General features: G+C 37.0%; 1 non-coding gene across 1 annotated transcript; it reads right to left on the bottom strand.

Annotated features, from left to right (window-relative positions):
- Positions 1 to 1,387: 1,387 nt before the first annotated feature.
- On the bottom strand, positions 1,388 to 1,506 carry LOC128248953 (5S ribosomal RNA). The gene has a single exon (XR_008265103.1). It is a non-coding gene; the product is annotated as a 5S ribosomal RNA (ribosomal RNA).
- Positions 1,507 to 18,725: the final 17,219 nt, after the last annotated feature.

The raw sequence follows: 18,725 nt of genomic DNA, 5'->3' as shown, positions 1-18,725 counted from the left end.
TTATGTTTTAAATCAGATTTTATTTTTACTTTCATGTATTTTTACTACTATTTATAGTTATCATCATCATCATCATCATCATCATCATCATCATCATCATCATCATCATCATCATCATCATCAACATCATACACCGTCATCATACACCGTGAGCTTCATCGCCGTCGTCGTCATCATCATCATCCTCATCACCTTCTTCTTCTTCTTCTTCTTCTTCGTGATCATGATGATGATGATCATCATCATGATCATCATCATCATCATCATCATCATCACCACCACCACCACCAGCACCACCATCACCATCATCATCATCATCATCATCACCACCACCACCACCACCACCATCACCATCATCATAATCATCATCATCATCATCGTCGTCGTCGTCGTCGTCATCATCATCATCATCCTCATCATCATCATCATCATCATCATCATCATCATCATCCTCATCATCACTAGACACAGTCTATAAGTGTACATTATAATCAATAAAAACTGTTTTGCTATTCCGGTATTATTTACTTTGTTTACCATGGTTTATTGTTGTCGTTTGTTGTTGTTGGTTGTTGATGTTTGTTGTTGTTACTGTTGTTGGTGTCGGTCGATGATGTTGTCTCGGTTGCTGCTGGTGTTGTTGCAGTCATTGTTGTTTGTTTGGTTATTTTAGTCGTGTTAGTGGTGTTACCCCAACTAAATTGTTGTTGTTGTTAGAATCGCAACAGCAGCATCAGCAGCAGCAGCAGTAGTAGCAGCACTAATAGTAGTAATTGTAGTAGTCGCTCCAATTGTTTCTTTGTTTTGTTTTAATTTTTGTATTTGTAGTTCGAAATCCGCCATGACGGTCCTTTCTTTGTGATCGACTCACTTTCAGTTGGACCACCATTCTGTTTAATTTCTTTTTTTTTTCTTTTTTACAGGCATAGTAATATCTAGAGCTATGTGATCCAGACCTGTTTGTTATATAAGAAGCCGTTATAATGGCTACGGTTGACCGTTCTTTGCACTTGTATACGGTGGCCTGGGCAAAGTTTTTTGGCTCATTCATGTAAGTCTCCTTTTCTACTCCACACCTGCAGTGCTTATTCAGTATCACAGTGTTGTCACAGACATAATTATTAGAACAAAATCAGCCACAGTGGTTCTCAACCGTGGCCCATATGAGCCTTGGGTGGGTCTATATAAAATTTTATTATTGAAGTTTATGAACAATAAATTGTTTATACCTCTACAATATACAAAATGCTTTAATAATTTATATACTCTTTTAACTGTTTCAGTCATTTGACTGCGGGCATGCTGGAGCACCGCCTTTAGTCGATCAACTCGACCCCAGGACTTATTCTTTGTAAGCCTAGTACTTATTCTATCGGTCAAAGTGTGACGCTTACAGCACCTAGGTTTCCCAAGCGGTGACCCATCTAAGTACTCACTAGGCTCGACGTTGCTTAACCTCGGTGATCGGACGAGAACCGGTGCTTTCAACGTGATATGGCCGTAGACATATACTATTCTCTATAATATTTAATTATAAAAATATAATGATATTTTAACATGGCGGTGGTGTCCAATAAAATAAAGAAAGAATCGGCAAAATATGGTCGAGAACCACTGAAATAACGTAAGGCGTCTATTCAACTCTCTAAAAGGCCCACCAACACAACGCCTTGGATTGGCCCATTTATTCTTACATAAGTTTAAAAAAAAAAAATTAAACACTCAGTTGACCTTGGCGAGATTTGGACTGAGAACGTAGAGCATCTGAAGAGGTACGGTAAAGAAATTTTAGCAAACGCTCAAATTAGGCTCATCAATCTTGAAACAGACACGCTGCATATTGTTTTAAGTTTCCCTATATATGAAGGAAAAATGAGATTGTCAGTCGCTGTATACGTGACTGCTATTCCCGTGTGGACTTGTACAGACATAACAGATGCTGCACCACCATCAGCAGTTGACACGATTTCTTCGAGCGCAGATCCATGGCCTCACGAGACCGACGAATGCCTACTACTACTACTACTACTACTACTACTACTACTACTACTACTACTACTACTACTACATGTATGTATGTATACGTATATATATATATATATATATATATATATATATATATATATATATATATATATGCATGTATGTGTGTGTGTATATATATATATATATTTATATTCATAAGCAGAAATAGAAGGCATCAGTTTAAATTAAGAAAAAGCATGTAACAAGGGCATACTATTCCCACTGTCTAGTACAGTGGCGTATTGCATCTAATTTTTATACCGGGTACTTGGAACGCTTTAAACTGCATCCGGTAGTAGGGTTGTTTCGGGTGTTCTGCTATTTTGAGGACTGCGGAACAACCTGGTAGCTACTATTGCTTCCTAGTCTACAAGAAACCGGAGTAGGGACACTTGTCAGAATCCCACTAATGGATTGTTAGGGCTTGTCTACTTACATGTGCGAAGACTGGGTACGGCGAACTCTGTGGTAGAAAACTTCATCGTACAAATCAGGGGAGCGTGGCTGCAGCAATGCCTAGTGGAGAACAAAGTTTAGCAAGTGAGACTTCTTGTTCATCCACTTCATTTTTTCTCCATCTACAAAGGCCTTGGCCTGGTCTTACTACTGAATTGAAGATGAGAAATTGAAGTTGACGGTCACCGCGCTAGTCGTCAGTCATCCTAAGCATGACAAGTTGGTCCTCGTCGCTCCGATGGACGAATATGATATATATACATATAGAGACAAGAAAGTAAAGTTTGTTTATTAAATGTTCTCATATATAGTAAGGGCGCATGGCCTAGTGGTTAGAGTGTTGCACTCACGATCACTAGATCGTGATTTCAATTCCTGGTAGTGCGTTGTGTTCTTGAGCAAGACACTTATTCTCGCGTTGTCCTGCGATTACTTCGACACTTGGCCCATAGTACTCAGTGCACTTGTTCAGACAACGTCGATTTAATGGAGAGAACAAGCTAATGTGGGGCACGACCATTTGATCATTATAAACAAATCATTTGTGCAGGTCGTTCGGTAAAAGCTGAACGCTCATACATCGTCTTCGATGGGAGAATCCAACATGTGTGTGTGTGTGTTTGTGTATATATATATATATATATATATATATATATATATATATATATATATATATATATATATATATATATATATATATATAGATGTGTGTCTGTGTGTGTTTGTAAGCGTGTGTATGTATAAATAAAAGTGAGGTGTTAACGGAAACGGTTCGCAGAAAAGGACAGATAGACATGGTAGCCCTGTCGTCAACGTTAGAATCCAGAAAACAAAAGTATGGCGGTGAAGTTAAGAACGTTGCTTCGCTACCACGTGCCCTAAATTTCAGGGCATAGTGTATAGAGTAATTATACTCAACAGTAAGCCTGTGTAAAAAATGAAGTATATTTATACATGTATGCATGCATGCATGTGTGTTTGTCTATAAATGAGTTCGTGTCATTTATATATATATATATATATATATTATATATATATATATATATATATAAATGTAACGTAGACACTTTAGTCATGCGAGAAAGTAACTACGAGGCTAGAATAAATCCCGGCACGTTATTATTGAAAACTATGATCCAGCTGACCACTGTCCACTGAGATTTGAAGCAGGAAAGGAAAAGATAGAAAAATGAATATAGACGAAGAAACATACGTACAGGTCCATTTGGTTGAGACTCGCTTTGCAACTACGTGGTTCCGGGTTCAGCTTCACTCTTTGAAATCTTGGGCTAGTTCCTTCTACTTTAGCCTCAGACTGACCAATGCCCCAGATTGACCAGTTGCCTTCTGAGTGAATTTAATCAAAACTGTGCGAAAACCCTTTTTTTTAAATATATATATATATATATATATATATATATATATATATATATATATATATATATATATATATATACATGTATATGGTGATGGTGGTAGTGGCTTGATTTTGTTTTTGTTCCATCATCATTGCTTGAGAACTTTTTTTGATTTTGTTTTACGTCACCGTAACTTAACGACTCGGCAGAAGAGACCGATAAAATAGATAGATACCAGACTTAACATGAGAACTGTGGTCGATTTCTTTGACCATACCTTTCAGTGCGGTGCCCGTGCATGGTCGCAGTCCAGTGACTAGAGCAAGAAAAATATAAACAGTATATACTTTAGATATATCTTTCTACTATATTTACACTTTTCATCCACCATATTTCATTTGACTGCTATATGCTGGTTTCAAATTTTGGCACAGGGCCAGGAATTTCGGGGGGAGTGGTAAGTCGATTACATCAAACCCAGTGTTCAATTGGTACGGATTTTATCGAACCCGAAATGATTAAAAGCAAAACTGACTGCAGTGGAATTTGAACTCAGAACGTAAAGAAGGACGAAATAGCGCTAAGAAATTTTCCCGCCTTACTAACGATTCTGCTAGCTCGACGTGCCTTGCATGCACTCATACCTGACAAAGTCCACCTTCTACATGTCTAACCAAAGATGATTTCTTTATGACAGAAGAGTGACAAACATACAGATAGAAGACTTGAAGGAAAGGATAGAATCGATCCCAATACAGTACTGATAGGTTATATATAGGTCTACTGACGAGAAGATAGGATATTATCTAAAACCGCAACCTGCTACAACAGTTTATTCGGCGCTGTGCAAAGCAATTTTTTCGGCGCTCTGAGGACTCTATCACTTGGGAGCTGCCTATACACGCATACATACATACATACATACATACATACATACATGCATGAATACATGCATACGTACATACATACATAAAACAACATATATACTTATTCATTTACTTATCTTTCCATCCATACATACACATATATATATATATATATGTGCGTATAAACATGCATTTTCTTTGATATACACACATATGTGTGTGTGTGTGTGTGTGTATATTTATCTATGTATGTGTGTGTATATGTGTGTGTGCTCAGAATCATATCTATATATATGTATATGTGTACGTAATTACGTGGGCTTATGTGCGTGAGTATGCGTAACCAGATAGATATACGTATAGATAAGTATGCATGTTTATATGTACCTATCACCCTTCGACACACACACACACACACACACAGAAATTGTAAAAGGTTAAAGGCTCCCTTCGGTCATGAATGATCATGGGGTTGCACTTAGAAAGTTCCCCTCCGAGGTACTAGTCCAGGCAAGGTTGTTTTATGGAAGACCAGCAGTCGGCCGTGCATGCCAGCTCCACCTCTCTATGCCTCCAATATTATTCAAGAGAAAAGCAAAGGGAGAAACAACTTGGCACCAGTGCTGTGTATAAAGGCATATAATTGTGGGTATGCAAATATATGTATGTAATTTTATATATGTGCCGTACATTGAGACATATATATATATATGCCGTACATTGAGACATATACATATATATATATATATATATATATATATATATATATATATATATATATATATATATATATATATATATATATATATATATATATATATATATATATATATATATATATATATATATATATATATATATATATATATTCTTTTACTTATTTCAGTCATTTGACAACGGCGATGCTAGAGAACCGCCTTGAGTGTTAGTTGAAGGAATCGAACACCAGGACTTATTTTTTGTAAGTTTAGTGCTTATTCTATCAGTCTGTTTTGCCGAACCGTTAAGTTACAGAAACATAACCACACTAAAAGGCGGCGAGCTGGCAGAAACGTTAGCATGCCGGGCGAAATGCTCAGCGGTATTTCGTCTGCCGTTACGTTCTGAGTTCAAATTCCGCCGAGGTCGATTTTACCTTTCATCCTTTCGGGATCGATTAAATAAGTACCAGTTACGCACTGCGGTTCGATATAATCGACTTAATCCGTTTGTCTGTCCTTGTTTGTCCCCTCTGTGTGTAGCCCCTTGTGGTCAGTAAAGAAATAAGAAACATAACCACACTAGCATCGACTGTTAAGCGAGGCGGGGAGGGGGGGACAAACAGAAGCACACACACGCACATATATACATACATACATATATTTGTGTGTATATATATATATATATATATATATATATATATATATATATATATATATATAAATAGTAAATGAGTATATGCATGTATACGTACAGGTATATGCATACCGACATCCACCTGTATGTATAGGTGCATATCTGGGTACAGGACATTGCAAACAAACGTAGACGAGAACACACGAGCCACATAGAGAACATTCTACTTCATCAGCTACCCACGTTTTAACACCGGCGTTTCGACGAGCTTGGGCAGGACGCATCGTTAAAACGGCTCGTCCCATGGATCGCAGATTAAATTTGTATACGCAAATTAAATCTAGCCATGGAGGAATGTAGTGGCGGACAAAAGACAAGACAGGAAAACAAACAGAAAAGGCTTTACGGCCAGACGAGAAAAATTATGTGTATGAACGCGATGAGGCACGAACCTGAGAGAGACAAAGTGGTGCGTGCGTTGCTTGGCGAAAGCCAAGGAAGGAAAGGATTAATGCACACATGCACAACGGGCTTCTTACAGTTTCCGTCTACCAAATCTACTAGTTGAAGTCACCTGTCCAAGGTGCCACGCAGTGGGACTGAACCCGCATCCATGTGATTGCGAAGTCACGCGAATAAAAACACCAGCACCAACATCAGCAGGTGCATTATCACAACCAGCACGAATAGTATTACCACCACCAACACCACCACGATACCAGATATAGAATACCATATGATGTATGCTTAAACCAGTAAGCAAATAAATATCTTGTACGTTAAGTTAATATTTAGTAGTGCTTTAGTGCTCTTTGTTTTAACTTCTGTGACAACGACAAGCCGAGCTAGTGTTGAATACTTGCAAGCAGCACTAGTAGTCACTGTAGTCGCTATAGTCACAGTAGTCAGTCATTTCGATTCATTCAGTGAATTGATAGACATTATTAGTCATCCAGACAAGCGTCTTTCTCCTCATCATCTTTACGTTCCCCACTACATCGGTGTCGTCTGCTCCCACCACATCACTGTCGTCTGCTACTGGAGCAGACGGTGCAGAAGTAAAGATAGAAAAATAAAAAAGAAAGAAAAGAAAAAAAATGAACCGTGGTGATTGTAGTACATTGTAGTTGGTATTTAGAGTGAAAGGTTGCATCGATGTGTGTATGTGTGCACGTTCGGTCGTTTTGTCGTGATGCGTTCTGTGTAGTATTAATGGAATGTGACAGTATTGTGACAAAAGGTTGTATACCACTTTGAAGATTATAGATATGCAGTCAAAGGTTCGAAATTGAATGCAGTGTATGAATATTTGCTCGTATCTAGCAGAACCACTTTTGACGAAGATTATGTTGGTAAACTTACAATGAGAAAAAATACATCTTAAATTAAATATATACATATTATTTTTATCTTTTACTTGTTTCATGGGCACCATATGAAAGGATTTGGTCGAGCAAAACGACCTCAGTATTTAAAAAAAAAAAAATTTGGTACTTATTCTATCAGGTTCCTATTTTGCAGAGCTGCTAAGTAACGGGGACGTAAACAAGGTAAAAACGATTAAGACATAAAGACACACACACACATAGATCTATATATACATACGACAGAAGCCCGTCGTATATATATATATATATATATATATATATATATATATATATATATATATATATATATATATATATATATATATATATATATATATATATATATATATATATATATATATATATATATATATATATATATATATATATATATTCAGATCAAGCTTGTTTCAGACTTTGTTTTCCAAATCTACTCACATGTATTTGCTAGTTCCTGCGTAATAGTAGAAGGCACTTGGCCAAGGTGATAGGCAGTGAGACTGAATATATATTGATATATATATATAAATATATATATATATATATATATATATATTTATATATATATATATATATATATATACACACACACACACATGCATACATATATACATACGAAATGCTCTTTGCAATCATGTAGTCTGAGGTTCATTTCCACTGCGCGGCATCTTCGGCGAGTGTTTTTACTATTGCTACTCGCAGAAAATACGTTGTGAGTCAATGTTGTGGGCAGAAACTGAGATGAATCCGTCATATGCACACATACTTACATACATACATACATACATACACACGCATAGATGTATTTATGTGTGTGTGTGCGTGTGTTTGTATGAATGTATTTTTGTACATATCTTTCTACAGCGTGAGAACTGGTGTGGGTTTGTTTACGTTTCTTTAAGTTGGTAGCTCAGGTAAGGAGTGCAATAACATAATTACCAAAGAAAATACGTATCGGTGATGGGGAGTGATTTGATCGGCTAAACTTTCAATGCTGCACTATATATATATATATATAGGCGCAGGAGTGGCTGTGTGGTAAGAAGCTTGCTTCCATACCACAGGATACTGCGTTCAGTCCCACTGTGTGGCACTTTGGGTAGGTGTTTGCTGCGAGAAGACACCTACCGATCAAAGCCTTGTGATTGGATTTAGTAAACGGAAACTGAAAGAAGCCCTTCGTATATATATATATATATATATATATATATATATATATATATATATATATATATATATATATATATATATATATATACATACATATATATATATATATGTGAGTGTGTGTGTGTGTGTGTGTGTGTGCGTGCACGCGCGCGTGTATGTGTGTGTGTGAGTGTGTATCTATGTGTGTGTGTTTGACAAAATGTGTGGGCGTGTTTATGTCCCCGTAACATAGCGGTTCAGTAAAAGAGGCCGATAGCATCATTAATAGGCCTAAAAAAAGCATCCAGATATCTGAGTACCTTATTATTTTTTCTAATATATATATTTATATCGAATCAGATGCAGAGAAAGGCAGCATGGATGTTGGTACAATTTGAACCACAACACAAGCTACAAGGATTAATATCGTAATACACCTCATCCGATGTTACCGACCCTGGCAATCCGTATATATATCATTGTATATATCATTATAACGATCGGACGATCGGTTTATGTTATGCACTGCTGGTCACAAAGCGCTTCCGCGTACTATTGTAACTTTCCAATGATATTATTCATCCCTGATGGGAATGGACACTCCCTCGCAGTGTTACCCATTTATACCTGAGTGGACTGATGTAGAGTGAAATGGGGCGTTTTGCGCAAGATCAACCGCACCGCCGGGATGGGAATCAAGACCGCTTTAACCACACGTTCATCAGCCCCCAGACATATGTAATTTACGTATATGTATGCTGCTGTCCCTTTATAACGTTACTTGTTGCAGTCATTTGAATGTGGCCACGCTGAACCCCCACCTTGAAGGGTTTTCATTTGAACAAACCGACCACAGGACATATATTTTAAACCTAGCGCTTGTTCCATCGGTCTGCTTGCGGAAACGCTAAATTTTGGGAACGTAAACACACCAACACCGGTTGTCAAGTGGTGATGGGGGAACAAATACAAATACAATGACACACACACACACGCACATACACACACAGGCAAATGCACGCGCGCTCACACACACGCGCGCACACGTACACGCACGCACGAGCGCGCGCGCAAAGACACACACACATGTATTTATTTGTTTCAGTCATGCTGGAGCACCGCCTTTCGTCGAGCAAATCGACCCCAGAGCTTATTCTTTGTAAGCCTAGTACTTATTCTATCGGCCTCTTTTGCCGAATCGCTAAGTTACGGGGACGTAAATACACCAGCATCGGTTGTCAAACGATGTTGGGGGGACAAACATATATATGTATATATATATATATATATATATTTATATATATATATATATATATATATATATATATATATATATATATATATATATATATATATATATACGACGGGCTTCTTCCAGTTTCCGTCTACCAAATCCACTCACAAGGCTTCGGTCGGCCCGAGGCTATAGTAGAAGACACTTGCCCAAGGTACCACGCAGTGGGACTGAACCCAGGGCCATGTGGTTGGTAAGCAAGCTACTTCCCACACAGTCACTCCTGTGCCTATGATATATATATATATATATATATATATATATATATATATGTGTGTGTGTGTGTGTACAACCGGGCTTCTTTCAATTTTCGTCTACCAAATCCACTCACAAGACATTTGTCAGGCCGAGACTAGAGGAGAAGACAATTGCCCAAGGTGCCACGCAGTGGGACTGAACCCTGAACCATGTGGTCGGGAAGCAAGCTCCTTATCACAAATCCACGCCTGCCCCTGTATGTATATATATCAAAAGCATCCAAGGTGGTTCTCGAGTTATAAACTCTTTGGCTCGGTTTCTTGAATTCTGTAGCGTATATATTTCCTCCCTCTCCACCCCTGTACGAAAGCCAGCCCATTGAAAGATTACCCAATTTAGAGTAAAAGGCGGGTGGTAGAAATGGAGTAACAGGAAATGAAGTGTTTTGCTCTAGAACACAACGCATCGACCAGTCCAAGAAGAGATACCACAATCTTACGATTCTAAGCTCTAAACCACGCGCCTTCACATATGTGTGTGTGTGTGTGTGTGTGTGTGTGTGTGTGTGTGTGTGTGTGTATGCATACACACATGACATAATATATATGTGTTTATATGTGGATGCATATATGATGTCTAATATATACATGTAAATATAGATAGATAAATAAATAGACAGATAGATATAGGTAGATAGATAGATAGATAGATAGATAGATAGATAGATAGATAGATAGATAGATAGATAAATAAAGATTGATAGACAGACATATTTGTGTATGGTTGTATTTTACTTTAGGACAAGCATAACGCTACACCAAATCCCAGAAATGAAGGCTATTATACCGATGTATAATGAACTTTTATGAAAAGTTAATTACCACAAAAGGTGCGATTTGCTTTGCTCCTAGTAGAAGCTATTCATGCACATACGTGTTACAGTTTTAGACACGTAAATTTGTTGACTCTGTATGAAAAATAGCTCCGTTGTTAAAAGTACATTTTTTTCCATCTCTATCCAGGAACACGATATGACGTGTCAGATATCAACTTTAATTTTTAGTTTTTTTATTTATCAGTATGTTTCCAAAATTTCAGAATTTATGAAGTGCTCCTGTTTCTGAACCCATTATATGAATATGGTTGATAAAAAAACTGAAGATTTGGTGTCTGAAAACAAATCATGCGTTTGTGGCAAAGTTCGTTTCCCAAACACATGAATTCTGCTTCAGTTCTACTGTGTGGCACCTTGAGTAAGTGTCTACTACTATCACGTTGGATCAGGACAAAGATTGAAAAAAAAATACTAGTAGTGTTAATTCATTCGACTGAAATGTTTCAAGATGGTATCCCAGCATGGTCCCAGTCTGCTGACTGAAACAAGATAATCTATCTATCTATCTATCTATCTATCTATCTATCTATCTATCTATCTATCTATCTATCTATCTATCTATCTATCTGTATGTGTATACATACATACATATATGAGTCGCCATGATTAATCGCTGACCAAACATTCAATTTTTTTTCTCCGTGTGTTTCTCCTTGTTTTCTCCGTATTCTTTCTGTTGAAGAGCGTAGCTCGAAACGTTAAAGACTTTCTATATTTCCGAGGGTTAAACTAATACATCCTTTTGTTGTCTACACCACATGTCCTCGTCTGTTGCTGTTTTTTTCGTAAATTCTCCCATATATATATATATATATCGATCGTTAATAAATCATAAATCCGAAGTTATAGACAAGTACAGTAATTAAATAAAGATAGTTATGGCCGGTCTTTGGGGGGTAATCCTGGGAATGTATATGTGTGTGTGTGCGTGTGTGTGTGTGTGTGTGTGTGTGTATGTATATATTCGGTTATTCATTTACACATTTCACCCATGGGGCTCCGATCATGCATCCTGGACCGTAAATTTGTAACCTTTTTCATAGCCTTCTTTATGTTTAGCTTCTTCTGACAGGTTGGATTTTATTTCACAATCCGCTCATGTCCTTTTTCCAATACGTATATATGAAAGTATGGGGAAAAATAATAAGCTTGAAAACGCAGTTAATTTTTATACTTGTATGTATGTACATATTTGCATGAGTATAGATATATTTGTTTATATATACGCATTTGTGTGTGTGTGTTGTGTGTGTGTGTGTGTGTGTGTGTGTGTGTGTGTGTGTGTGTGTGTGTGTGTGTGTGTGTGTGTGTGTGTGTGTGTGTGTGTGTGTGTGTGTGTGTGTGTGTGTGTGTATATGTACGTGGTAAGTAGGCGAGCTGGCAGATAAGGCGGCGAGCTGGCAGAAACGTTAGCACGCCGGGCGAAATGCTTCGCGGTATTTCGTCTGCCACTGCGTTCTGAGTTCAAATTCCGCCGAGGTCGACTTTGCCCTTCATCCTTTCGGGGTCGATAAATTAAGTACCAGTTACGCACTGGGGTCGATATAATCGACTTAATCCGTTTGTCTGTCCTTGTTTGTCCCCTCTGTGTGTAGCCCCTTGTGGGCAGTAAAGAAATAGGTAAGTAGCTTGCTAACCAACAACATGGTTCCGAGTTCAGTCCCACCGCATGGCACCTTAGTTAAGTGTCTTCTACCTAGCCTCGGACTGACCCAAACCTTGTGAGTGGATTTGGTAGACGGAAACTGAAAGACGCCTGACGTACACACACACACAGACAGACACACACACACACACACACACACGCACACACACACACACACATATATATATTTGTGTCTCTGTTTGAACCCCCCACCCCACCCCACCATCGCTTGACAACTGATGTTGGTGTGTTTACGTCCCCATAATCTAGCGGTTCGACAAAATAGGTCGATAGAATAAGTACTAGGTTTTGTTCAACTAAGGGCGGTGCTTCAACATGGTCGCAGTCAAATGACTGAAACAAATAAAAGAATAAATGACTAATATATATATATTATGAGCTTTTGTGAGGAGATGCCACTTTAAAGGGATGTAGGCTTAATTGACAATATGCAAAGAAATTGATTATACTCTGTTCAAACACTCCATTTTCTTTATGATATATATATATATATATATATATATATATACTCCGTCGGATACTCCTGAATCAGTTATTAAGTACCCCACCCGTTAGGGATCGGTAATAGATGTGTCGAAACATTTGTAGTGATTAATAAAAACTCTCGTATCTTTCATCTTTCATCTTTCCTTTACCATTTATATCTGTGTGTTTGTGTGTGTGTATCTACACACACACACACACACACACACACACACACACACACACACACACACACACACACACACACACACACACAGATATGCGTACATATCTTGATTCGATTTTTCGTATCCAGAAATAACCACGTCTTATAAGTTACTGATATCAATGATTATGAGCGGCTTAACTGAACTTTATTTCCATTGCTGATCAAAGCATCCGCTATTGTGTGATGGAGTTGAAAACGTTGTAAGATACACATGTCATTACTTCTCAATATTAATATGTAATGTGCTATTCTCCCTTATCACATCTTCAACTCAATCATGCAATACAGACAACTGAGAATGCCATTAGAGATTCTCAGATGCATCACTGATATTCTACTGTAGACGTTATGTTTGAAACTTCCGATTGTCCGTCATTATTCTCGGGATATGAAACTTCAAATCACAATATACAAGCAATGGACAAATGCGTGTCCTCCTCAAAAAATGTGACGTGGGTGCCCATCAGTATCACCTAGCCAAGACTGATACTCTGTTTTATTGATCGCGAATGGATGAAAAGTAAAGTGAACTTTGGCGAGACTTAAGGACACGAACAAACACGACAAGGAATTTTTTCCGAAGCTGTAAGAATTTTGCTAAAGGTGATAATTGATTACACACATGTATATATTTTACATGTTTCAGTCATTACACTGCACCATTATGGATTAACCCCTTGAAGAATTCTAGTGAAAGGAATCGACACCACTTCTTATTTTTTTCTTTAAAAAGGACTGTTATTCTATCATACTCTTGGACCGAACTGCTATATTTCGGAGACGTAAACAAACCAACACCGCATGAGAAGCAGTGGTGAGGTACAAACACAGACATAAAGAGACACACACACACATATACCCCCCCACCACCACACATACTTACACGCATGCACACACACACACATACATCACCACGCACAAACATGATTATGTAAAAAGTTTTTCGTATTTCAATCTTTATAGTTCAGACAAATTACGTACGAAAAGCTTTTATTAATCAAAATATGTCCGTTGATATTCTATTGTACGTTGCCATCGTGGTGGCTGAAGTTCAGTTCCATACATGCCATTTTGCTGGTTTAGATGCAAACACTTCTAGGTCGTTGCCTTTTAGTAGTAGTAGTAGTAGTAGTAGTAGTAGTAGTTGTAGTAGCAGTAGTAGGCTCAGTGATTAAAGCACCGGGCTCACAATCTTGAGGTAGTGAGTTTGAATAATAATAATAATTATAATAATAATAATAATAATAACAATAATAATAATGGTTTCAAATTTTGCCACAAGGGCAACAAATTTAGAGGAGGGGGTGAATCGATTACATCGACTACAGTGTTCAACTGGTACTTATTTTATCGGCCCCGAAAAGTTGAAAAGTAAAGTCGACCCTTGCGGAATTTGAACTCAGAACGTAACGACGGGCGAAATACTGCTATGCATTTCGTCCAGCGTGCTAACAACAACAACAACAACAACAACAAAGCAATAATAATAATAATAATAATAATAATAATAATAATAATAATAATAATCTTTTATCCTGGAAGCACAATTACGTTGACTCCAGTGCGTAACTGGTACTAATTTTATCGACCCCGAAAGAATGAAAGGCAAAGTAGACCTCGATGGAATTTGAACTCAGAACGTAGCGACGGACGAAATACTGCTAAGCATTTTGTCCGGCGCGCTAACAGCAACATCAACAATAATGGTAATAATAATAATAATAATAATAATAATAATAATAATAATAATAATAATAATAACTCAAATTATGGTACTGCGAAGGGTTGCCGTGATCAGTACTTTAAGCGATGTTGTACTGGTCCACACTCCTTTCAGTTTGGTGCATACCACAGGTTTCGTGTATGGGGATAGTTATTTTAATATAAAGAGAGAAAAATAAAAACGAAGAGAAAGAGGATAAACAACAACGAATACACCCACAACAAATATACAGACATAACGTTCAATTTGGATATATTTAAGTTTTAAAGAAACACTTTAAACTTCTTGATTATGGAGGATTAACCTTCCCGTCAATTGTCAACATAGGACATACTGGACATTAATGTTGACGATAACTGCAATAAAGACTTCACGTCTTTATACACAAAAGGCACGGATTAATACTTTTTTTTTATGTGACTATTGTGATAGATATAAAAGTTTGGTCATCAAACCGTTGCTTAGACGTGCCATTACGTTTGTTTAGTACAAACAGTGGTTTTAGTCACGAAGTACATATAATTAAGTTGACTTTCAAATACAATGGTTGTTAATGTAAGCTAATAGATAATTTAATAGAAAACTTTAAACATAAAGTCACAGACATGAATTACCCACACAGTCTCCTCCGTTACCATTTTAGCTGTCAAACTTGAAAGATATATATAGATAGAAAAAAATCATATTTTAATTATATTAATTTAAATCGGAAATTTATATAAATTTATATATATTTGCGACGATGTGAGTAGGAGAAAAAATGAAAGAAAAGGGTAAATGAAAGAAAAAGTGATGGGATTATGATATGGCCTAGCGTATCTGCATCCAGTTAAGAAAAGTATTGAGCAGTGACCCCGCCCCATGAAAGATATAATAATGGGTAGAAAGAGCATCTCATATTTCACGAGATATGTAGTGGCGGGTCCGTCTCTCATTGTGCCTGCCGCAAGTGCCAGTTGTAGTGATGATGATGATGATGATGATGAAGATGATGATGATGATGACAATGACGATGATGATGATGGTGGTCGTCGTGGTCGTGATGGTGTGATGACGGTGATTGTGGCTGATAAAGAACATAGATCTCGCAACTATTACCTTTTATTGTTTATGTGTTTCAGTCATTTCACTGGAGTCATGCTGGGGCATCGCACCGCCTTGAGAAAGCTTTAGTCGAATAGATCGACCTCAGTAATTTTTTTCTTAAGTGTGTACTTAGCTTATCGGGTCCTTTTGCAGAACCGCTAGATTTCGGGGAGTGAACACAAACGCAAAGACACACACACACGCGCGCGCACGCACACGCACACACACACACACACACACACACACACACACAAACACACACACACACACACACACACACACACACACACACACACACACGACGGGTTTATTTAATTTCCGTCTACCAAATTCACTCACAAAGCTTTGGTCGACCCGAAGGTATAGTGGAAGATATTTGTCCAAGGTGCCACGCAGTAGGATTGAACCCTGAACCATGTATTTGGGAAGTAAACGTCTTACTATACAGCCACGCCTGCGCCTGTTGTTCACAAAATGGGGCAAATCACTAAATGCTTGTTTCAAAAGTTTTGACAGTATTGTTGGTTTTTAGTTGCATAATGTTTAATTTCACTTTGGTATTCCCGTATAACTTGTAAGGTTTCCAGAATAGTCAATTTAAACATTAAGAAGCGGACCGAAGACGCAGATGCTATCAAAATTAGCAGCTAGAAAGAAGCTTGCATCAAACTAGTTCGCAGCTGTGTTTCGAAAATAAATAGGTAAATAAATGAATTAAAGAACGTTTATAAGTCAAATATTGTACAGTTTTGCCCACCTCTTATTAAATTATATACAAACTACTTGTGGTATCAAACTTTGGTTATGGCTTATGAATACATGAGTAACTCTCTTTAACTCAACAGCGGCTGATGAGGTGTATGTCACCAAAATATCTACACACTCAGCGTAGTAACTAGTTATTATCCTATATTTTCTTTTTAACTATATGGTATATTAAAAGTCCATTCTTCTCATTTGTTTAATTTACTTCTACATCTATCTAGTCATAGCACCGACTAGGTGTTGATTTGTGCACTCTCAATGATTAGATATATCTCATTGATAAAGTAGACGAACTAAAATTCTATTGTCTATGTTCATGCGATTTTATCTCCTGCATTGCCTTTGCATGTGTTTAAGCTTCCAAACATATTCCGCCACTAGTTAATTCTGAAGGTATATCTTACTACCTTTCTAAGTCGGTTTTTATCTCTCGGTGATCTATGAAGTGGTCGCTTCGTTCCTTTCTCTGTACCTGATCGATTTATATATTAACCAGTCATGATGTCAACAACTACTCTCCCTCCTTCTCTCTGTCAGTCTGCCTCTCTCACCCCCCTCTCTCTCTTTCTCTCTCTCACACACACACACTATATATATATATATATATATATATATATATATATGTGTGTGTATATATATATATATATTAACATGTGTACATGAACATTATACATTTATACATATGCATATATGTATATCTATTCATCTATCTATCTATACCTATACACACACGCGCGCGCACGCACACTCACACACGTACACACACACAACACATACTGTACGATGCTTAGTTGTTTTCGAGTTGTCTGGTATTGTAGTCTAGTCACGTTATTTCACAATATATATAACAACTCTAGACTAGTTTTCAGACAAATGAAGTAAAATCAATTAAGAAATATGTTTGGATTTTATCATATAATCAGAACAGATATTCTCTCCTGTGAGCACTGTTATTTGTTCTGTTCTAGTTTCGACGTTAAGCTATATTGAAATTATTTGAGCGGTAAAGCAATTTGTTTGTGAGAGTGAAGTACATACATATAGAATGTTATTAAGAAACCTAAAATATGATAGTTAATGTGTGTTATGTATGAGAGAAGAAGACAAGTACGTACTGCCGTGTCGTTTTAAAGTAATCAATGATAACTATTTGTTAATCACAATTTTTGTCGGTGATACACTAAAGGCAGATTAACACGATATAAATATCTTGTGTTAATAATTGTTCCTATACACACAACTGCTAGTGCCACGGCAAAAAATAATCGTTGCAAGAGAGATGCTCATACATGTAGCGATCAGTTATTGACAAACTAAATCAATATCTAATTCTTGAACGATTGTGTAAATACAAATAATAAAAATAATAATAAAAAAATATATATTTACCTATTAGAAAAAATAGCGCATTGATATATTTAGCTATTTCTATACTTCCAGATCGGAAAAATTTGTTGTGAAGACATAGCAATTTACATAACATAGAACCCACTTATGTAGTTGATATGTCACGTTACATATTTTGCTCTCAGTATTCTATACAGTGTATTTCTACATACATTAGACCAGGGGTTTTCAAACTTTTTGACTTGCAGACCCCTTTATATTTCAGGCTTTACCTTAGGGACCCCCTTATAAACGCTTATGAAATTTATACATAAATATTTGCTTAAAATAACATATTTTTACATTTATTTATTTAACAGTATTTAACAAACAGGTTTATTGTCAATTAAAAGATTTCGATTAAAAAACATAAATAAATAAAATTGCCCATAAAAAGTATTTGCTGTCCACGGACCCCCTGTGGTCCGCGGACCATAGTTTGAAAACCCCTGCATTAGACAATAG

The sequence above is a fragment of the Octopus bimaculoides genome, chromosome 10 (assembly GCF_046866305.1).
Source record: "Octopus bimaculoides isolate indiv1 chromosome 10, ASM4686630v1, whole genome shotgun sequence".
NCBI classification, from domain to species: Eukaryota; Metazoa; Mollusca; class Cephalopoda; order Octopoda; family Octopodidae; genus Octopus; species Octopus bimaculoides.
Note: the sequence above shows the minus strand (reverse complement) of the source record. Positions and strands in the feature narration are given on the sequence as shown.